Genomic DNA, 20,633 nt, shown 5'->3' on the forward strand with positions numbered 1-20,633 from the left:
ACTCAAATTGAGCTTGACTGGGGGAGACCCAGTAAAATAGCTCGTTCAGTGGCTCAGCTTGACAGATCCAATGATAGAAGCAGTTCTCCTGACAAAGAGGGTTTGTCATTGAAGGATGTCGTTCAAAGGCGCTTTGAATTTCCCAAAATAGGTGACAGACTGTTCTGAATGATCTCCTTCCAGGTCATGGCCTAGCCTCACCCTTGGAACAATTGCATGGATAGTGGTGCAATGGATGCTTGTTACAGAGGAATAAAACTTGGTATTAATTTGCTCCTGCAAATGGTCCCCATGTGATTGAAACAGGTACAACTTTAGTGGAGCATTCTGCTTTACTTACAAATTGCACCGTAAGTCTCAATATGTTGTTCCAGGTAAGCCTTAAACTGTATAGTGCATAAACAAAATGTGAGAATTTTTGTTCTTTATCACCCTGATACGTGTGATAACATGAAACAAGCAACGAACAAATCAACCGTAGCCATAACACCTCATCAAGAAGGCTCTACTACAGCATATATATATATATATATATATATTTGATATCAAAAGAGATGTGTGTTAAAGGCCAGCAGACTGCATTTGTTTCATGTTATCTGTGTGGGTAGATGCCAAAGATAAAGGCCTTTTGGAGGCCCAGTGGTTTCTCCCTTCCCTGAAGAGCATTTGTCCCAGAGTCTCCAGTGAACAAAAGCAACAGCAGCAGCCTGACAACAGGAGAGGCGCAGCATTAGGGGTGTCCTTATATAGTGTTCTCCAAGCATGCAAAGCAATGATGAATGTTCATCTCACCAGATCTGATTCGTACGGAATGGTAGGACAGATTGCCATTTCAAGAGTGAGAATTTGTCACAAGCACGTGAAAACTGTGCTAGGTTATTCACTCTGGGACTAAACCCAAGAATTTCTGGTGGACTGAGAATTCATCATTCGGAAATAGAGAAGAGACTACTAATATCAGTCAGTTGTGTTTGGCTAATGTGATGTAGATGTGAAGAAGGTGGTACTGGTGAAAGACATCTGCTGGAGAGAGGGCACAATTAATGTCATCATCTGTAACTCCTTGTGGGGTTCATTCCTTCCTTCTGGCTGAAAAGGTGCAGGTGGGATGGCTCAGGTCCCTTGGGAAATAGAGGAGTGTGAGAGGTGCAGAGAGCTTGGCCTAACCTTGCAAAGGGCAAGAGTAGATATGGTTGCTCACTATTTATTGGAGGAGAAAAAACAGATGGAAGGTAGGAAAGAATTTTTGATTTGTGTTTAGTGTTGTCCCTATTGTCCCCTATTTGTCTTATTTTTTTAAAAAACGAATTGAAGATCCGCTCTTAGTAATTGGTACAAACCAAATTCACGTTTATTCTTTTGGTATGTTCCTGAAATATGATTGTTAGAATTCTATGTAATTCTGCTCTTCACTGTTAAATCTTTTTTATTTCTTTACTGGTGTATTTATTTGAGTTTGAATGTTAACACAGGACTATATAAGGTTTGTTAAAAATTCTGTTCTGACTTCATTTTGTAATAAAACTTCGGTTTAAAAAAAGTTTCGGTTAATATAAGGAGTTGGGATGATTTTGTTAAATTCAGTGGTTTTTTTTTTTTTTTGTTTTGTTTTGTTTTTATTTTTAATGGAGCCCCCAGCTAGATGAACTTGGAGTTTTTCAGTGCCAGTCATCTCTTTGAGAAGAATTAGGCTTTCTCAGTACAGTATTTTAGAGTTACGTTTTTGCTGCTTTGTTTCAGTCTTTTGAAGATCCTTTTGCTTTAGTATACTTGAATTATATTTTTCACTTTTTAATTGAATTTTCTGTCCATTTTGTTTTTAAGAAGTCCCTGTCTTTCCATTTGTTTATTGTCTGGGCTTGACTTCATAAGAATCTCTAACTGAACCATAAACTAGCTTTATAAATATCATTTTTCCTTGAAAGCTATATCTTAGTGCAATGACCAAAGTTTTGTCATGTGTTAGATTAAGATGTCTGCCTAAAATCAATAATGCTGAGGTAACAACATTGGTTTCTACTAGGCTCTCAATTACTTTCTCAGTTGTTTGTCATAGGAAGAATATATGATCAGTTGTTTCCCCTGCAGGCTATAAAACCAGCCTGTTCTCCTTTGATCACTTCTGCATACTTCACTTTTACTCTCCTAAGTGTAACACAGATTTTTAGAGCCTTGGACCTGGGAAGTAGCAAAATGATTCTTCTGTAGTCCATTCCAAGGGATAATAGCCTCTGTATATAGCATCATAAATATCCATGGACAATACTTGGCTCTTTGGGTTACATTGCACAGTCAGTATGAAATCCTTTCCTGAATTTGCCAAGATCTTTGAAGAAATGCCTGGGAGAGATTTACTTTAGTCTTTCCTTTACACTTTGCATTCCCTGTAGTCCTTTGCACCTCATGTTCTGCATGTCTTCTTCTGCAGGTAGTCCCTTATTCTTTATTCCTTACCTAAGCAAACAGATACATAGCTGTAGACCTCCTAGACTTTTAGTCTCCCTCTTGCCATATTGTACTTTTTTTTTTTTTTTTCCCCAATCAGTTTCTGGTGCCATCTTGTTTTTGAAGTAATTGCAGTTTGCTACAGAGGAGAAATGCAGCCGTACTATGTTATTTCCTGGGAACTTTACTTTTGCTCTATCTTCTTTATCAAAAATAAGTTAGACTGTATCTTCATGATGTCAGTAAAGGAATACTTGAAACAGTATAGTCTCATGTGAAAATGAGAGCAGCTGTGGTGGTGCTAGTGAGTCAGCACCTGCTTGTTATCTTAAGTGTTTTTCCCTCAGAAAGAGGCAAACGTGTTTCTGAATGAGGCTTCAAAGCTAATGGGTCATTTGGAGAAGATAAACTGAAGTTCTGATGCTGTCGTATTTCTGAAGAGAAGCTGCTCTTGCTGCCTCTGGATTTTCACGTGTGTTGTTTTATAGGGAGAGAAGATGATGGAGAACAATAGACACAGTGTTCTGGTTGAAAAACTAAACAAGCAAAGCCCCAGTTCTGATACAGAAAGCAGGGAATTAATCTGGGCACCTGTAATTTTCCATCCAGGGAGCGTATGTGAGAAGTTAGTCAGACTTGGTGTGAATATCTGGATTTCAAGGGCATGCAGAATATTTAACAATGCTGTACCCTGGCAAGGCCATGCTGAAATATTTCACAGTGCAGAGCAGCTCTATAGTTAGTGAACTGTTATGTTTCCTAACAGGGTATTTGTAGCATGTTGTAAACAGTAACTGTTGTAACTGAATCCTAGGCTGCAGTCCTTAAAACCTGAAGCACTACCAAACTGGCAGGAACCTTAATGCAGTTTGCCTTTGTCTTCTAATTCATGTAGGCAACAGTGGAAAATGCCAGAGTGCTTGGGAGCTAGGCCAGGAGGAGGATAGGTATGCAGCTGGTCATCTGTCTCACCACTTTTGAGAACATAGGTAATTGCTGCATGCCATACACCTTCCTGATGAAATGCCTTATGGAAAATCAAAGCTGTTTGATGCCAGGGCAGAGACAGTTTCTCTGACCAAATGGGGTTTAGTAACTCTTCCACCCTAGCTGCAGTGTCATGGACTGTTTAGCTTCTTGATGTTTATATACCTGCAGGGTTGTTGTACACTTAAAACAAGGCATGAAATGTGGATGTGATGTTCATTGTGCATTTGGCTTGGGTTTAAAAAGGGCAACTGGCATAATGGACTGAGTATTGTGTGTCCCATAATCCTTGGAAATATGAGGCTGACTGCTCCTTCCTAATTCTGTACTTTTTCCATGAGTTTCTGTATTTGTACATCCTTAGAAGTTGTAGTAGTTCTGGTGCCAAAATAAACTAGCAGAACCAAATATTCACCATGCTTGAAAACCTGGCTCTGGTCTGTTAAATCAGACTTATTTCCTGTCTTAAAGCACAAAAGTGCCAACTCATCTGCTCTTAATGGACAGATGAATACAGCCAGTGAAAGCAGAGGAGCAGTTTAGATACTTCAAAAGAAGTTTTTTTTTTTTTCTCCCCTCCCTGAGGCCACATGTGAAAGAGCTTATAGGAGAAAGCTACAAGGCTGTAAGGTGCGCAAGCATTTGAGAACTGCTTTCTTTGTCTCTACGTAGACTCTGATGGCATTTGGGAATCTAGGAGTACTTGGGGATTCTCTGAAGCCTTGGGAAGTTTGGTTCTGTATGCAGGAAGCCAAGAGCTCCTGTTAGGCATCAAGACACAGAAAGCACTTGATGCGACATGGTGGATATTCCTGAACCATTGGCAAAGCCTACTGCTTGCTGGTGTTTCAGGATAACGCCACACGTTTTTCTGGTTTTATTCTTTAAAGTACATCAAACCCAAACAAAGCCACTCCTTTCCCTTTCCAGTGTTTGGTAGAACTACAACCAGTCAACCTTTGCTTCTGTTCTCTGAAGTGTAACAGAGATTTTTTAGAGCCTTGAATCCCTGAGGTAGCAAAATCATTCTTGGGAGTCCATTCTAAAGGACAGTAGTTTCTCTGAGTGAAGTGTATTGCGTGTATCCCCAGCACAAGCCAGAACCTGAGCAATACAAGTAGTAATGGTAGGAAGAGAAGTGAAAAATGTTTCCCCTTGCTACTTTCCTTTGTTATAAAGGAATTTAATCTATTAAGTCAGTGCACAGCGTCAGCATTGTTCAATTCCTCCTAGAGGTCTGTAAAAGCAAAATGTTCGCTTGTATCCATGGTTAATTATGACTCTCTATATACAATCTGTTGATCATAGGGCTTGCTTCTCTCTTCTTAATCTTACCCCCACCCACTTCCTTCTGAGACTGCAAAAGCCATTTAGAATATGGAGCTAGGTTTCTTTTTTTTTTTTCAGTTCTAACATAATATGTTGGATGATAGTGCACATCTCTGCCTTCTCAGGTTCATATGGAGTCTGATTAATAGCTGCTGCAATTAACTTCCTCTTTTTACTGTTTTATAGTATGGCAGGATTGGGAAGACAGTCTACTGTTGTGTAAAACAGCAAAAAAAAAAAAAAAATTTTGCCTTGTCTTTGAAGGAAAATCTCATTTGAGGGGAGAACCGTTACCTACAGATTTCTCCTTTGCCTGTTTGCTCCTAATTTCTCCACAGCCCTGATTCTAGTAGAGGCATGAAGAGGTTGGTGGATAGTGAGACTTGTTCTTTCCTGCCCTCTCCTGTATATATGGTCACAGTGCTTTTTCCTCCATGCTGTGTAGGTGGTGGTGCAACCCTCCCAACCACTCCCAGGTACCCTTAAGTATTTGGTCCTAACCACTGAGTGTATAGAACATGCCCCCAGGTTTGGGATACCCCATTTTGCATTTTACTGCTTCAACGGTGGGTAAGCAGGTATGTGTAAGAGCAATTTGAGATTTCATCAGGGATGACAGTACTATGGTGCCTTGTTCCAATGTGTTCAGTGTCTCCATGTGCTGGTTAGCCCTCCATTTCAGTACAAGCCCTCCTCACTGCTATCAATAACTATTTGAATGTCCTCAGTTCCCTAGATTTTCTTACACAAATGATAAATATTAGCGGAGTGATATTTTCATTTTTTCCACAGCAGAAATTTGTCAAGATATGGAAATAGTGCTAAAAAGCAGAACTTCTTTTAAAATCATTTATTTTTGCTAGTTTCTGTTACTGCCCTCTCTGGAGATGGTTTTGCTGCCCTTGAGGAGGTCAGAGAAGGAAAAGGATGCCCATTTCACATCTGCTGCACTGACAAGCAACCAAATGTACCTTTTGGCTTGTGGCTGGCATTCTGGCAGCAGAGAGCTTCCAACTCCCACCCTTTTATGTTCAGATGGGCTGAATAGCAGAGCCGCGCTATGTTGCGTGTTGGCATACAGGTTAAGTACATGGGCTGCATATTAGTCTATTCATCTGAAGTTATCCTTTCAGATCACTGCCCAGTTTTCTAGCACAATCTTCTTGGAAAAGAGCTTGGCATGTGCCTCTCCCTTTCTCTTGGCACGTTTTTTTTTCCCCCTAGCTATTTCCTGGTATGCAGTAGTCATCCTAAGAGTGGCACTGGTATCAGAAAATGAATGGGCATATTGCAGTCTGGAGGATATGTCATGCCCTTCTGGTGTGGAGTCTGAGTAACGCAAGCTGTGGAGGGGTGTGTGCAGTGGGCATGCTATAAATTAAACATTGCCTTTGCTGCAGGCAGGAATGGGAAGAGGAATACTCCCTCATTCATTCCCTCTCTCATCCTTTTTAGACATCAGAGAATAGAATAAGCCAGTCATAAAAAGCAGGGCCAGGTCAGGATAGATAAGTACCTTCACCTGTTGTAAAATTCAGAGCAGCATTTAAATCTCTGCCTCCCCTAACACTACTCTAGAGAGTCACTCTATCACTTGCAATAGCTTGCTCAAAAATGCGTTGGAACATCTGAACTTCCCTGGATTAGGATAGCTTTATGCTATGTTCCTGCCCTCTTCTGGACGAAAACAAAAAAAAAGCCTGCTTCAAACCCTGACTCATGTTTTCAGTCTTTATGGTATGTTGGTTGTAGGCAGCTAAGCTCTGTGAAAAGCAGGAGGTGAGTAGAGACAGTCACCAAAAACACCTGCTCATGCAATACCTTTTTCATCTTATCCTGTCCTCTTTATTTGTTTCATCCCCCTCATTACACCTTGTTTTAAATTAGGACCGCTCTGGGGGGCAGGAGCTGTTTCTTATTGTGCATGTATGCAGCATTTGGCATTGTGTTCTTTTCTGATTGGAGCCATTAGTCACCACAGCAGTACAAACACACATCTGTTCAGAGGACAGGGTAAGTGCATACTTCAAAGCAGAGAGGGCTGTGAAGTTGTGTGGCTTTGGCAGAATCTTGGAATACAGGAGTACATAGTTGGTGCCAATGGAGTAGCCAAAAGGCTTATAGCTCCCCCCAGTTCTTCCTTCCTCTTTACCTTGGATTATCCACGGGTGGAAATTAAACTTAGGAGGAAAAAACAACCCCCCCCCCCCCCCCCCCCCCCCCAAACACAACTTGGGGTCTGAGACCTTGTGGATAGCATTAGAGTGTTCTGCTGCAGGCTTGTGAGAAGTGGAGAAGTTCAGGAGGACAACAGCCTCCAAGGCTGGGAATTTTAGTATCAAGGATGGTTTTTAAAAAGTAAGAACAAATAATATGTACTCCCCTGGAAGCCACTTATGAGTATTAGTGTAATAGTTTCAATTACCATTTTGACAACTGCAGTGGCAAGGCTTGTTCCTTAGATTTCCTTCACAAAGGCTCCTTCTGCACTGCTGGTGCTCTCACAGCCAAATGGCCCCTTTTCCTTGGTCTAGCGCTGATCAGTGTAACAGAAGAGGAGATAAAAATCCTAGTTTGCATCGTGACCCTAGTCATGTCATAAGGTCACTAAATTCACTGGCTGTAAAAACAGAAATATTAGTTGTCTTGCCTGACTCCTGTCTTAAGACTTAAGTACCCTGAGCCAGACCAGTAGTCTATATAGGTACTGTATCTGTAGTAGTGCTGATTGAGGCCTTCTGTAATACAAATAAGAGAGTCTAAAGAGTTTGTCTTCTCCCCTTCCTTTCCCTTCACTTCCTTTTTTTTTTTTTTTTAAATCAGTGGCTAAAATCAGCTGTGGAAGCTGTTGCTTTGGCTGCAGGCTTTTCCATTTCATCTTGAAGGCTGACATGCATGTGGTGAAATTGCTCATCTGTTGAGGGTGAGTGGGTGAGAGGACAGGGTGATTTCTCAGTAAATGGTAGGACTGACAGCTTTGATGTCTTTCCCTCTGGGGAAGAGTGCTGCTGTGGAGGATGAAAGCCTGGTTTCTTTGGCATTTGCCTGAGAGCAGTGCAGCTCAAGGGTATGCAAAAGAACATGAGGAAAGAGCACGGATCATTCTCCATGGACTATTGTCTTGTTCCTAAAGTAGCTGAAATGTGAAGGCAGTATGTAAATGTAATAGCCTGCATATTTCATATTGGTGGGGACTGTACAAAGGTGCTCTTGGTACAGAGAAAAATCCAGTCTGATAGTGACTGCAATAGAAGTCTTGCCTCCTGTTGTGGCTGTCTGGAATCCTCCCTCTTCTCCCCTGGCCTCCCTATATCTCCTCCTCTCTGAAAGGCTGTGACTGATGAAAACTTGAGTGAGGATACTTGGTTGAACACTTGGCTACAGAAACCTTGGATGCTGCAAGAAGTAGGGTGGTGATTTAGTAGGTGAATTTGTTCTGGTTGTTTCTTTTTTTTTTTTTAACTGGCCATGTTCTGATTATCTCAGCACTGAGTTGCGTCTCTCAGTGAGTTGCTAAGGCAAAGACTCAAGTCAGATGTGGTCCTTAACAAGTGGTGTTACTTCTCATCAGTGTGTGCAGCTGGGGCTATCCCATAGCTATTTCCGTAGCTGGCTATCTTCTAGCTGTGTTTTAGACTTCCCTATCTTTGCAGTTTCCTTCAGACTAGCTGCAGTATCGAGTTAAATCTTTGCTGCTAAATCTCTTCCGTGTTTTGTTCCAGAGGTGCCTGCATTCCAGTGGTGAAGGAAATGGTTCTTGCACTTGGTTTGCCTGTCAGTTCAATGCTCTGAAGTGCTTTGTTTGTCTGTGGTATCTCATGACACTCCATGATGGGCAGGCTGCTAATGTTGTAGTGTGAATTATTTTTACTGCTTGTCCAGGCAGCCAGGCTAGGCAGGTAACATAGGATGACAATGTCTTTGTCCGTTCTGTTTTTTGTATGCTGTCAGATTCCTTGGTCTGAGGCATCAGTTACGGTCTCTGATGGTGTTAGCTCCCCCAGACCGATTTGTTGCCCTCTCTTGTCTACTTTAGGACTATATACTAAGCTGTGACAACTGTGGCTGAAATGGAGCATCCTCCTTAGTGTTGTTTTTCCACATCCTTTCCAAGTTGACTAATAAATCATTTTTTTCCAGCATTACCCAGCTCTTCCCTTTCCATCAACTTGTGATGATGCTCTATCTAAAATCACAGGCTACTTCAACAGCAAAGCTATTTCCTGGTGTTTTCATAATGGAAATGCTGGTACAGTTAGTAGTCAATTGCATATGGCAATAGAAACAGCGAATGTGAAACTGTGGCTGCTTCAGCCTGGTCCATGTTTCTTCTTGCTTTATACCATTCCGTGGTTTTACTTCATTGAATCCTGGGCAATGCACAGACTAAAAAAAGGTGGAAAAGCTTGTCTCCATGTGGAAAAGCTTGTCTCCATTTTGCACTGAATGTCAGTGATGGACAATGAAGTAAGAGTCCTGGGTAACCATTTTTTTTCCCACGGGAAAGGTTAGAAAATCTGACATCTGTTTTGCGTAGCATGTGGCGAGATGTGCCTGTTCTCATGACAGCCCAGAGCAGCAGGTTTTAGCAAGTGAAAGAGCTGTTAGTGTATCCCAACAGCTTGTTTCGAACCATCTGACACCTCTTTTAATGTGGTGCTACTTACAGTTTAAGGAACGTTGTGATCCATAGCCACTGTTTAGCAGAGGATCTGTATGCTGGTTTTCAGCAAGAGTTATACCACTGACTTGGTTGAAAGCAGGCTTTGGTCAGCGTTCAGTGCTTTGGAAATCTTACCTGGGTAACTGCGCTCTCTGAATGGTGAAGCAGAGTTAACATTAGTCACTGAAGACTAAACTACCATGTGTTTAATATTGATCTACATGCACCTGCAGAACCAGTATCTCAAGCCTATGCTGACAAACCATTTCAGGGTAAGAACTGGGAAGATGGATACAACACAGAGGCTGTGGCTGACTTATGGGTGCTGATTTATCGAGTTACATGCATTCTAGGAATGCATAAATCGCAAAACAATGCGTACATTACTGGATGCGAAGCTGGCCTGAATATGGAGAAAAAAGTGTCCAATATGTAATTTTAAACACTGTAATTAAATTGTCAGCCCACTGTTGCTGATATTTGTAGGAGGAGTGAGGCTACAAGTAATTTGGCTTTAAATTTGAAAACCAGGCATCCTAGTTACTTTGAAACTTTACTTTTGAAGTGTTGTCGAACTGGAAAGACTGACTAACTGAAGCAAATATTAGGTCTTTTATAGAAATGTTAGAGAAGCTTAACCTAAGACTGGCACACCATCATCCTGTTGGCCCTGCAGGGGATCTAACAGGCCATAAGTGCCGGGTGTGGAGACCGGCCACAATCTGAAGTTTTCTACTGCAATATAAAATTCCACCAAGAAGTAGGTGTCCTTAAAGTTCCCATGGGGAATTTATGGCAAAGTTTAGTTATCAAATCATAGAGTGGTTTGGGTTGGAAGGGACCTCAAAGACCATCTAGTTCCAACCCCCCTGCCGTGGGCAGGGACCCCTTCCACTAGGTTGCTCAAAGGCCCATCCAGCCTGGCTTTGAACACTTCCAGGGATGGGGTATCCACAGCTTCTCTGAGCAACCTGTTCTAGTGCCTCACCACCCTCTGAGTAAAGAATTTCTTCCTGATGTCTGATCTAAATCTACTCTCTTCTAGACTAAAGCCATTACTAATTCTCTTATCACTACATTCCCTAGCTTTCCTGCAGCCCCCTTTAGGTACTGGAAGGCTGCTATAAGGTCTCCCCAGAGCCTTTTCTTCTCCAGGCTACACAACCCCAGCTCTTTCAGCCTGTCCTCACAGGAGAGGTGCTCCAGCCCCCTGATCGTCTTTGTGGCCCTCCACTGGGCTTGCTTCAACAGATCTGTGTCCTTATGCTGGGGGCCCCAGGGCTGACCACAGCACTCCAGGTGGAGTATCACAGCAATAGAGTAGAGGGGGAGAGTAGTTGCGTTTTCTTGTTCCTTGCTTTACATTCTGAAATACTCTATCTTGTCAGAGAAACAGCTTGTGTTGCTGTGACTTCTCTTCAAGCTTTGAATCTGTACCAGCAATTATGTGAGTCATGCAAGCCCTGACAGATTTTATTTTTGGTGCCACGTGAACATGAGTCATTACTGACACTTTGATTCCAGGTTCTCTAGTCCTTCTAGAGGCAGGATAGTTATTCTGTATTTACATTACAAAATAAATAAATAAATAAAAATCCATAGAGGGATAAAGATTTCTGAAAGTAGAACAAAATGCTACAGTACCTCTTTCTCCCTGAAAAGCACTGGAATGATGGTACCCCTTTTCTATTGCCCTCATGGATATCTCAGGTATTACACTTGTAAAAAGCCCTGTGCAGAGCAGTTGTTATTGGTGAACTGTTGTTCTTCCACGTTGGAATAAAAATATTCAGGGAGCAGAAATGACAGCAATAAGCCATGAGGTCTCCTGAAACTAACTCAGGCTTTGCCCACAATGTAGTTATATCCATTCTCTTGTAGGACACTAGCAGAGAAGTACTTATTGCAGGGTATATAAACTGCAGCACAGCGTCTGTGTTCTTGCTGTCCTTATCTGCTTAAAGCTTTCCATAGTTTTTTAACTCAAACATAATTTGAGCCAGGTCTTTCTTTTTTTACTGATGGTGGAAAAATCTAGATAAGCTATTAAGAAAGTGAAAGTTCTTGAAGTAAGAAAGCAACAGCCACTCAAATCCCAGGTGCAGAAAGGATGCTCAACCCTTGCCAGAAATATTGCAATCTCTAATTGCGGATCAGCTAGTCAGCAGCCAAGCTGGCTCTGGAGGAAAGATGAAAGTGTTTGATCTCAGCTGTGTTACCACCTGTATCACGCCAGGGAAGTTAAATGCTCTGAAAGAGCTCCACCTACCATTGATTTTATTTCTTCCAAATGAAAAATGTGTTGATAAATGGCTGATGAAATAAAGTAGCAGTGGGTAACTGGGCACCCTACCATAATCACTTTTTTCTGTCTGGAGCAACTAACCCTGGCACCATTAAAAGAGATGCCACTTTGCAGTAATAGCAATGCTATGAAAGTGAATAGTGGGCCAGTTTCTGCCATTTGAGATAATGTGATGAAAATCTGAGATATAATAAAATAATTTAGAACCAGGAGAAAAATACATTGCTTTGAGAGCTTCAGGCCTTGTTATGTTCCTTCCCTGTCCTTTCCAGTGTTCATTTCTAAGAGATGGGAGATTATGGTTGCATTGCACAGGCACAGTAAAGGCAGGAAGAAGCCTGCTACATACAGACCACTGGGAAAGGAGAATACGTAGTGCTTCTAGGTTTCTAAGAGTAGCTTAAAAAAGCATCAAAACTCCAAAAGGGAGAGGCACAAGAGCAGGCTTCTTTGTCCGTATCTGCTGTCACTGACCATAGAGCCAACTTCCCAGTGTGTCATTTTGTGTCCAGGCCATGTTAGTTATCCACTAGGCTTGAGTCTTGGGAGTGCTTTGCACTGGAGATGTTCTCATCGATGCTGCAGTTCCTTGATTCAGAGAGTGATTAAGTGGAGCCTGCTTTAGCTGAGAAACTCGGCTTTATTGAAGGTTGCTGCCCTTCAGTTAATTCCCAGAAGCCTTTGGCTGCAAATACACTGTAGAGTTACCTGATCCATGAAAGAGAACTGAAAAGAAAGCTGAGGAGATGGAAAACCAGCTAACTTAGTGTGTGGCACTTAAGAGCTCAAAGTAATGAATGAGTGGCATTAAATTAAATTGAGTTAATTAGATTGAGCTGTTTGATGGGATATAAAATCTACAAAAATCAATAACCTCAGACCTGTTGTATACCAGCTTAGATGATGTATGCTGACTGACCAGTTTGCGTAATCCTTGATTGTCAAGGATGGTTGGCACCAAGATAAAAGGATGTAACCAGAATGTTAGAGGAATAATATATCCAAGTATTCAACTGTAAAGTGAGACATACCTGGCAACAACATGATTATGTCTCGGCTGTGAGCTGGCCTAGCAGGGTCTCTGTGCAAGATCACATGCACAGATGGTTAAAATGGCTTCTCTGGGTGATTTGGGAGTGCTGGTAAAAGCTTGGAAACAAGCTGGTTAAAAATACCGTGTCAAAGCAGTGCTACACCAGAAAAGGGGTTTCTCAATTACATTTTTAATGTAGAATTACATTTAATTGTGAAATACCATACCATTCAGGAGGAAACCCTCAGGGGAGTGGACAAAAACAGGAAGCAGAGAGGAGGCCAGGAAGACTCTAAAATAAGAGTATAATACCGAACAAGACCTTTCCTATAACTTGTGTCTTATTAATTCCACTAGCATCTGGATCCTGAGGAGACCAGTTTCTTTGTCATTCCAGGCATCTTGGATTGTGGTTTTTTCTTTTTTTTTTTTTTTTTTTTTTTTTTTTCTTTTGTGGGCTAGTGAACTCCAGGTAGTGAGCATCCGGTTCTTTTGAGTTTAATTCCTCTGGACCTTTTAGAAGTCTCAGACTAGACCTTTACTTGGCTTCTGCTCTTTCCTCACATGGGTCTTTAAGATATTTAAGTTATTTTTGTGCCATTGTTCTGGAGAGGTTAAGCACAGAAGTTGTTAATTGCTATCATTTTGCCTGAATAATTCCGAAGTGACTACATTTAATTTTTACCATAGTTTCAGTTCAGGTTGAATTGGTTTGAAGGGAGTGATGAATGATGCCTTGGCTAGTACAGGCACCTTACTGTGCGCAATAGCTCTTTGTTTTACACATCTATCAAAGAAATAACTGGGGTGTTGGAAATGACACATGGATTTCTCTCTGGCAATAAAGGACCTGACTGGCTATGTTATATTACAGTGATGGTTGCAGTATAACAACCTTGACAGATAAAGCAGTATCTAACCTTTGGGTTGGGATGTTTAGGTCACCAGTTTAAAATTGGAGACCATCCATATCAGCTTACATTTCCATCCTTGTCATCTCACACTGCTTTTGTTGTTCCATGTGGCTAGTGCCTGAACTTCCACATGCTACAGAAGTTACGTTGCCTATTTACTCAATAAATGGCATTGTATTTTCTCTGATTTGCCACACTTGCTTTGTACTTGCACTTATCTTCTCCTCTGAGAGTCCGTATTTAACATTCTTAACTGCAGTGCAGATCAAATCCATCTCTGTGAAGATGAGCTTTTGAACTTGATGGTGAGTGAATGACTGACAAGGTGCAAGTATTTTTGTGTGAAGGCTGTGACATGTCATTTGTTGAAAAAGCTATTCAGCTGAATGCTGTACTCATCTGAAAGCTAGGAGAGTGAAGAATCTGCCAGATTCTCAAAAGGATGCTGCTTGATGTCTAGTGGCACCATTAGTGACATTTTGATGCTAATGAAGAAGGGAGCGCTTTCTGCTCTGAAAATTATGCTTTTTAAGGTTAGAAGAGGATGCTTTATGAAGTCTGTGCTACAGTGTTGCAACCTGTATAAATGTCCAGTTTTGCCGTAGATAATGAAGTTATAGTTTGTGGATTGCTGTGGTCTATAGAGTGTTTGCTGATCACATGGTGTTAAAAGCTGCATGAAAGACAGCTGAAACAGTTGAAATGCTTCTCTGTGTAAGCAATTGCTCTAGGTGCCATGGGGATGTTAGAGGTTTGTTAATGGGAGAAGGGGAAGAAGCTGGGGGAGACTGTGTCTATCAGATTGTGCTCTGCAATGTGAAAGAAATTTTAAGAATTGCAGAGTTGGCTTGCCCTGAATTAATGCTGTGTTCCCTAGTGTGAAAACCAAAAATCTTGCAGATATAGGGTGCAGCTACACAGATGTCAGAAACACTATTTAGTTAGCAGCTGTTTACCTGCTTTGTGAGAACAGCCTGTGGATGAGGAAGTCCTGTTCAAAGAGCTGTGTTGATGTGAATTTACTAGTCCAAAACCATAGCTCTTTGGATGCATGGAACATCTTTTGGATTTTACTTCTGAATAGATCAGTTAGGTCAACTGACCCCTCACCATGGTGTTACTTTAACAAATTAGTTAAAGAAGCGATGGAAAATAGTTTCTACCCATAGAATCTACAGCTTTTTTTTTTCCCCAATTCTAAATTTCATATGGGCTTAAGCATTTTACGAAGGGTCTTTTGCCTATGAACTCTAGATCTCTTCAGACTTGATTTTTCCAATATTATATAGGAATGACCACAGAAGTCCTAAGCAAATTCTGTTCAAGAAAATCTTGATGTCATTTAAATCATTGTGCTAGGATGAGGGCCATTTCTCCCCAGGATAATCAAGAAATGTCTTTTTTCCTTATATCTAACGTTTTCTGAAAAAGGAACACACATCATTTAGGTGAAGGAGAGATTCAAACGTTCTCTTGAGACCAGTCCTCCCAGCAGTGGAAGTCAGCTACCTTGGCACTGTGGTTGTAGACTTCAACATATTCCTTACAGATAAGAATAAGCTGCCACATCTCACCCTTTTTTGGATTCTAGAGCCACAAGTGGTCCAACTAACAAAAGCAGCACAGTCTAGGGAGATCAGAGTGTTGCTGAGCGTGCACGGCCATGGATATTGTTTTTCCATTTGATAAATACACCATATGCTGGTTGCTTTGCTTTGAATTTTTTGGGAACAAAATTCATTAAAATCTTTACTGCTTTTTTTTTTTTTTCCTGAGACAAGGCTGGGGAGGGAGGTAGAGGAACACCCTCCCAATATATTGTATCACTGAAATTGCCACTACAGATGCTGTCTTTGCTGCTGGGAACAGTGTCAGAATGGCAGCAGGCAGCCTTCTGCATAAGTGGCTTAAAAATAGACCCATTTGGTTATGCTTGTTCCCTTAAAGGGACATTGTCGGTTTGATTTAGTCCTAGCATTTTAGCTTGCTTGCTGTCAGCTATGCCATCTCTGCCAAGCTGCCAGCCAATTTGGCCAATTTTGCAATGGGTTCGATACTGTTTCGCATACAGGCAAATATGCTTTGAATATAGTGAAATAAAGTTTTACTAAACCTACTAAATTGATACTTTTTTTTTTCCTTGGGTCTATTACCATCAATGTGAGGCACAACTAGTGTTTTCTCGTCGGTATTGTCACCCTTGCAGTTGAAGTCCTTGTGCTGTCAGGTTACTGGCATCAAGTACAGTTAACCTTGTGCTTTGAAAACACGCCTCTATTCTGTTCTTTGCAGTACTGCCTCTCTGCTCATTGTCTGAGCCGGAAATTGCATTCCTCACTTTCTTCCTTTCTTGCTGAAATTTGGGTAAGTGGGATGAGATTGGAAACACTAAGCACCCATCTCCAGAGTATATTCTATACCCTTAAGGCCCAAGGTTGCTTTTAAGAGCAAGAGTGTTTCCTTGAAATTACAGACTCTCTTGGGATTTTGCCCTTTGTGACCTCCCTTCTTCAGAACAATACAATGTTGCTTGTTTGTCAGTAGGCAAATAATGATCCTGAAATGCAGCACCTCTGACAATAAGACTTCTGCTACCTACAATTTTGTAAGAGTTGGTGCATCCAAATGTCCTGGCTGTGCCTGAAGTCAGCACAGTTTGTATTGTAGCCCTGGGGAGCAGAGCAGCTACAGCTGCAGGGCTGTAGTGAGCAGTAAGCAAACCCTAAGCTCAGACCTAAGGGTTTCTTCCTTCTTCTCATTGCCTGCAGTGTTTGTTCTCCTCTGTGCAGTGGTGTGGAGCCTGTTAGCACTGAGCAAAGGCTGTGAAAGTTGACTGGAGCAGGCTGAGAGGGGATTGTAGACACATGATCTTGTGCAGTTACGCTTGGCTTCGCGATAATACTGTCAATTTAATTTCTTCCTCCTCCACTATCTTTTCCATGTTAACTGCTTCTTTCCCCTCTGGTGCCTTATTGCCCTTCTGTAATGCCTCTGTTACTCTTTGACATGTCTCAATCTCTTACATCAGCTATTGCTTTCATCTGGGCTCTCTAGCCTCCTCTTAAGCTGGTTTCCACTTGTCGATTCTTTTTATTTCATTTTTTTCATTAGGAGTTAGATTTGCTGATATCCCTAAGCTTCTTGACTGTCTGACTTTGAGGGCAGCATTGATTTCAATTGGGGCCTACACCTGGAAGGCTTGAACAAGCAGGTGTCTCCTCTCATGGTAATGTGTGTTGCTACCACTTAAAAATGTGTTCACGTGTACTTATCTCTTGCAGTAGTTCTAATTCACAGTCTGGGACTAAACCACTTGGAATGGGGCAGTGTTCAGTCTTCTCCCCGCTACTGTTGGGTGGTCAGGTCAGTGGGCAGTTTTAGAGTGCTTCTCTAAAAAGACATCTTGAAACTCTAGTCCTGCTCACTTAAGGTAACTTAGGTTCCCAGAGGTGTGTTAGATTGAGGCACCTACTGTCTAGTGTTTTTGATTTTTCTGTTGTCCCTTCTCAGGGTTTGGTACTGGTTTAGTTGTGCTTTGGTGAGATGTTTGCATGCCTTGTCTCTAGTGCCATCTTATCTGGCGCAACTTGACCTATAGATCCATAAATGGTCTGTACAACACCAGCATGTGTATCTTTCTGGGTCAGTAATGCTCATTCACGGATCTATGGGGATGTTCCAGAAGCCTGAAAGAAACTTAATGTTGTGCCAATGTATAAAAAGAGTAAATAAGGCAAACCCAGTAATTATAGCCCTGTCAATTTGACATTGATCCTGGGCAAAATAATGAAATGGCTGATAAAGGGATTTGAATAGCAAAGAGTTAAAGAGAATAATACAATTAATGTCACTCAAGATGGATTTATGGAAAATAGATCTTGTCAAACTAACTTGATATCTCTTTTATGATAAATCTAGTTGATTGTAAAAAATGCTCTAGATGTCTCTAAAGCAGTTGACTTGCTACCACAGGACATTTTGAAAAAAAGTGATACAGAATTAGCATGGCATACACTAATGACATTGCCAACTGGCCAGTTGTGACAGGTTTCTAAATGCAATGGTAAACAAGGAATCACTGCTGAGTGGGTGTGCTTTCAGTAAGGTCCTGCAGCAATTTGTTCATAGCTCTGTTATTTTTTATTAATAGGTGAATATGGAGGAAAATAATAGATCACCAGTGATGGAAGGCTGTAGATGTGCTATCCCTTAGTCTTGTGTCAACAGAGGATGGCATTTTGTGATACTAGGTTTCCAAGCCAGTAGTACCGTGTAATCAAGCAAGTATGGAGCTCCTAATAGGGCCAAATGTTAAATTTGGCATCTAGGAACTAAAGAGGCCACTCTTGGAGAGTGGGAGACTCTCTGGGGAAGGGGACAGCTCTGAGAGGTTCTTGGGGCACCTGCTGAATAATTATTTCCCAAGTTAATCAGAACAATTAATGAGATCTTGGGATGTAAAAAACAAAAAAGGGATTGTTAAGTAAGAGTCAGGAGGTAATGCTCTTGTCACTGGTGCAGTTGCTTTTGTGATACTGTGCCTCAGTCTATGTTTCAGCAGTGCTTGAAGGATGCTGATAAATGGGAGAAGGATCAGAGGCAATCTGTCAGAATGATTAAAAGGTCTGAAAAACACATCCTTTAGTGACATGCTCTGAGAGCACAATCTGTTTAAGTTATTGAACAGAGGTTTAGAGGTGGTTTGACCAGTCTGTAAGTACCTGTATAAGGACCAGAAATGTTCTTCCATGTAGCTGACGAGTGTATTGTGATTGCTGCTCACTGGTAGTTGAAGCTGGATGAATATGGACTAGAAGAAAGAGCAGTGTTTGAGGATAATTAACCACTGAACTATTTTACCAAGGGTAGCTGTGGATTCATCATCTCTGGCAATTTCACCCTCTCTTGGTGGTGTGCTCTAGCTGAAGCAGGGGATTTTAGGGTTTGGTAGGATCTGTGCTCTATAAGAGGTCAGGCAGGGTGACTGTTTTGGTATCTTTGAGCCCTAGGATCTCTGAATGCATTACAGCAGTTCGTGTCAGTACCGTCATGTCCAAGATCATTCCTGTATGTTAATAGTTCAAGCAGAGAGTCTCTTGTTTTAATTTGTGTAAAATGGATGCAATTTAAGAAAATTAGACCTTAGTTCACATAATGAATAACCTTGATTTTATCAATTTGCAGCTCTATTTTCTGCAATTTGACAAGTTTAAATGGTATTCAAGTAGCTTTTCATGTAAGGTGTCACTCTGTTTTCTTACTAATGCCTGAGCAAGTACCTTGCATATTGTCAGATTTTTAATTCTCTGTTATTAAGTACTCAGGTGCTTCTTCATTGAAAGGACTGTCAGTTACCAATGAGGAATAGTTTAGATTAAGAAGCCAGCCTGTCAGAAGCCCTGCTGCTTCTCTAGACTAGTATTCTACAGCACCAGAGTCTTCTTTCCAGTAAATTCTTCCTTCCCTCTAGATAAACTACAATTATTAGAGAGGAATCCACATTCCACATGTGACTGCAATACACATGCATGTGTGCAGTCGTTCCTGCTTGATTTAATAGTAATGCAGAAGCAGGAAACTACTTGTCTCCTTGTTCAGATGTTGCTGTTGTTCTGGTTATGATAATAGTTGCATACTTTGGAGCTTAGCAGGGTTCAGTTGCTTGCCTGACTTAATCTCGTGGTTGAGAGGCACTGCTCTAGAACTTGGGAGACCTGACAATTTTTCAAGCTGCCAAAGGATGCTGGTGTGATTATAAACCTGTGTTCTGTGTCTGTATCCTGTAATTGGAAAAACATTTTTTTTTCCCCCCCTAACCTTTTGTTTGTCTTGCCTGGGTATATTTAAGGGCTTTACGGCAAGGAAAGTTTTCTTGGTTCTTCCTGAGGGCCCCTATGTGTAGAACAGCAGAAGGACTTGAGAAACTAGTCCTTCTTTCTACTTGTCATGTCAGCTCACTGAGCATACTGTAATTGGCTAAGTGACAAAACTGGGAGCTAGGGGCTTTTAGAGCTGCCTGGAGGCCAGGCTGAGTGTACAGTGTTTGTATAATACACACCTCAGAAGAGCTTTCTAGAGCTTGGGCACCTCATGACTTCCCTGGTCGCTCTAGCATCACAGGTCTGACTTTGCCTGTGGTGTGGTCAGATAACAGGATGGCCTGTGTTAGATGAATGGAGATAGCAGATACACAGTAAAATGCACTTGTGTACAGTACTTTTCCAGTTGTCTGTGTCTTCAATTTGCTCTTTTGACTAGATGTTAGACAGGAACTGTGCTTCTCGTTTATCTTAGTGATAGTCTAGACAAAGGAAAGGATTTGTGAAGTAGCCTGCTCTACTAAGACGGTTGACTAGTACTGGAATAAAACCAGTGTTAGCACAAGTGGAGCTGTATCTCATTGCTTGATTTTCATAAAGATTTGTTCTGAACTAGCTGGGTGTTAAGCTGGGCCATTCCTGCTTCTCATATGACCACCTTGAAGTTAGTGTGGTCAAGGGATGATCAGATCTTAATACCTTTCACTTCTGGTTCTTGCCTTATGTTTCTCCTGGTGAAAACTGTATGCCTCCAGTCTGAAGTGACAAATTGTTTAGCAGCTGAGAGAAATTGAGACATTTTAATTTCCTCCCTGTTGGTTTCCCCACTGACATCTGGGAGCACATTCCTTATGCTCTGTTTGGTTCCATCTTCTGCCATTAAAAAGTGTGTCTTTGTAAAGTGAGGTTCCCCTGTCTGAATATGAAATAAGGAGGCAGGTGGGGAATCTATTAATTATGCACTGTCATGTCATTCAGCTGCTTGCATAATATCTAATTAAAGTGGTTATATTCCATTGTCTCTCAAACTCCTTAATTGGGAAGCTAAGCAGGTAAAAGCGAGTCATAGCTTTGAATCCTTGGCCATGTTTGTCTTTGTGGTTTCTTTCCTTATTAAAACTTCAAAAATGTTGCTGTT

General features: G+C 41.4%; 1 long non-coding RNA gene across 1 annotated transcript in view; it reads left to right on the top strand.

The window, feature by feature from the left end:
- Window positions 1–628: 628 nt before the first annotated feature.
- The window catches only part of LOC121073405, a 140,063-nt gene continuing 120,058 nt past the window's right edge, over window positions 629–20,633 (top strand). The window contains exon 1 of the long non-coding RNA XR_005821693.1: window positions 629–1,232. This is a non-coding gene — a long non-coding RNA (uncharacterized LOC121073405). The remainder of the gene's footprint in view (window positions 1,233–20,633) is intronic.

Source organism: Cygnus olor, chromosome 7, assembly GCF_009769625.2.
Source record: "Cygnus olor isolate bCygOlo1 chromosome 7, bCygOlo1.pri.v2, whole genome shotgun sequence".
NCBI classification, from domain to species: domain Eukaryota; kingdom Metazoa; phylum Chordata; class Aves; order Anseriformes; family Anatidae; genus Cygnus; species Cygnus olor.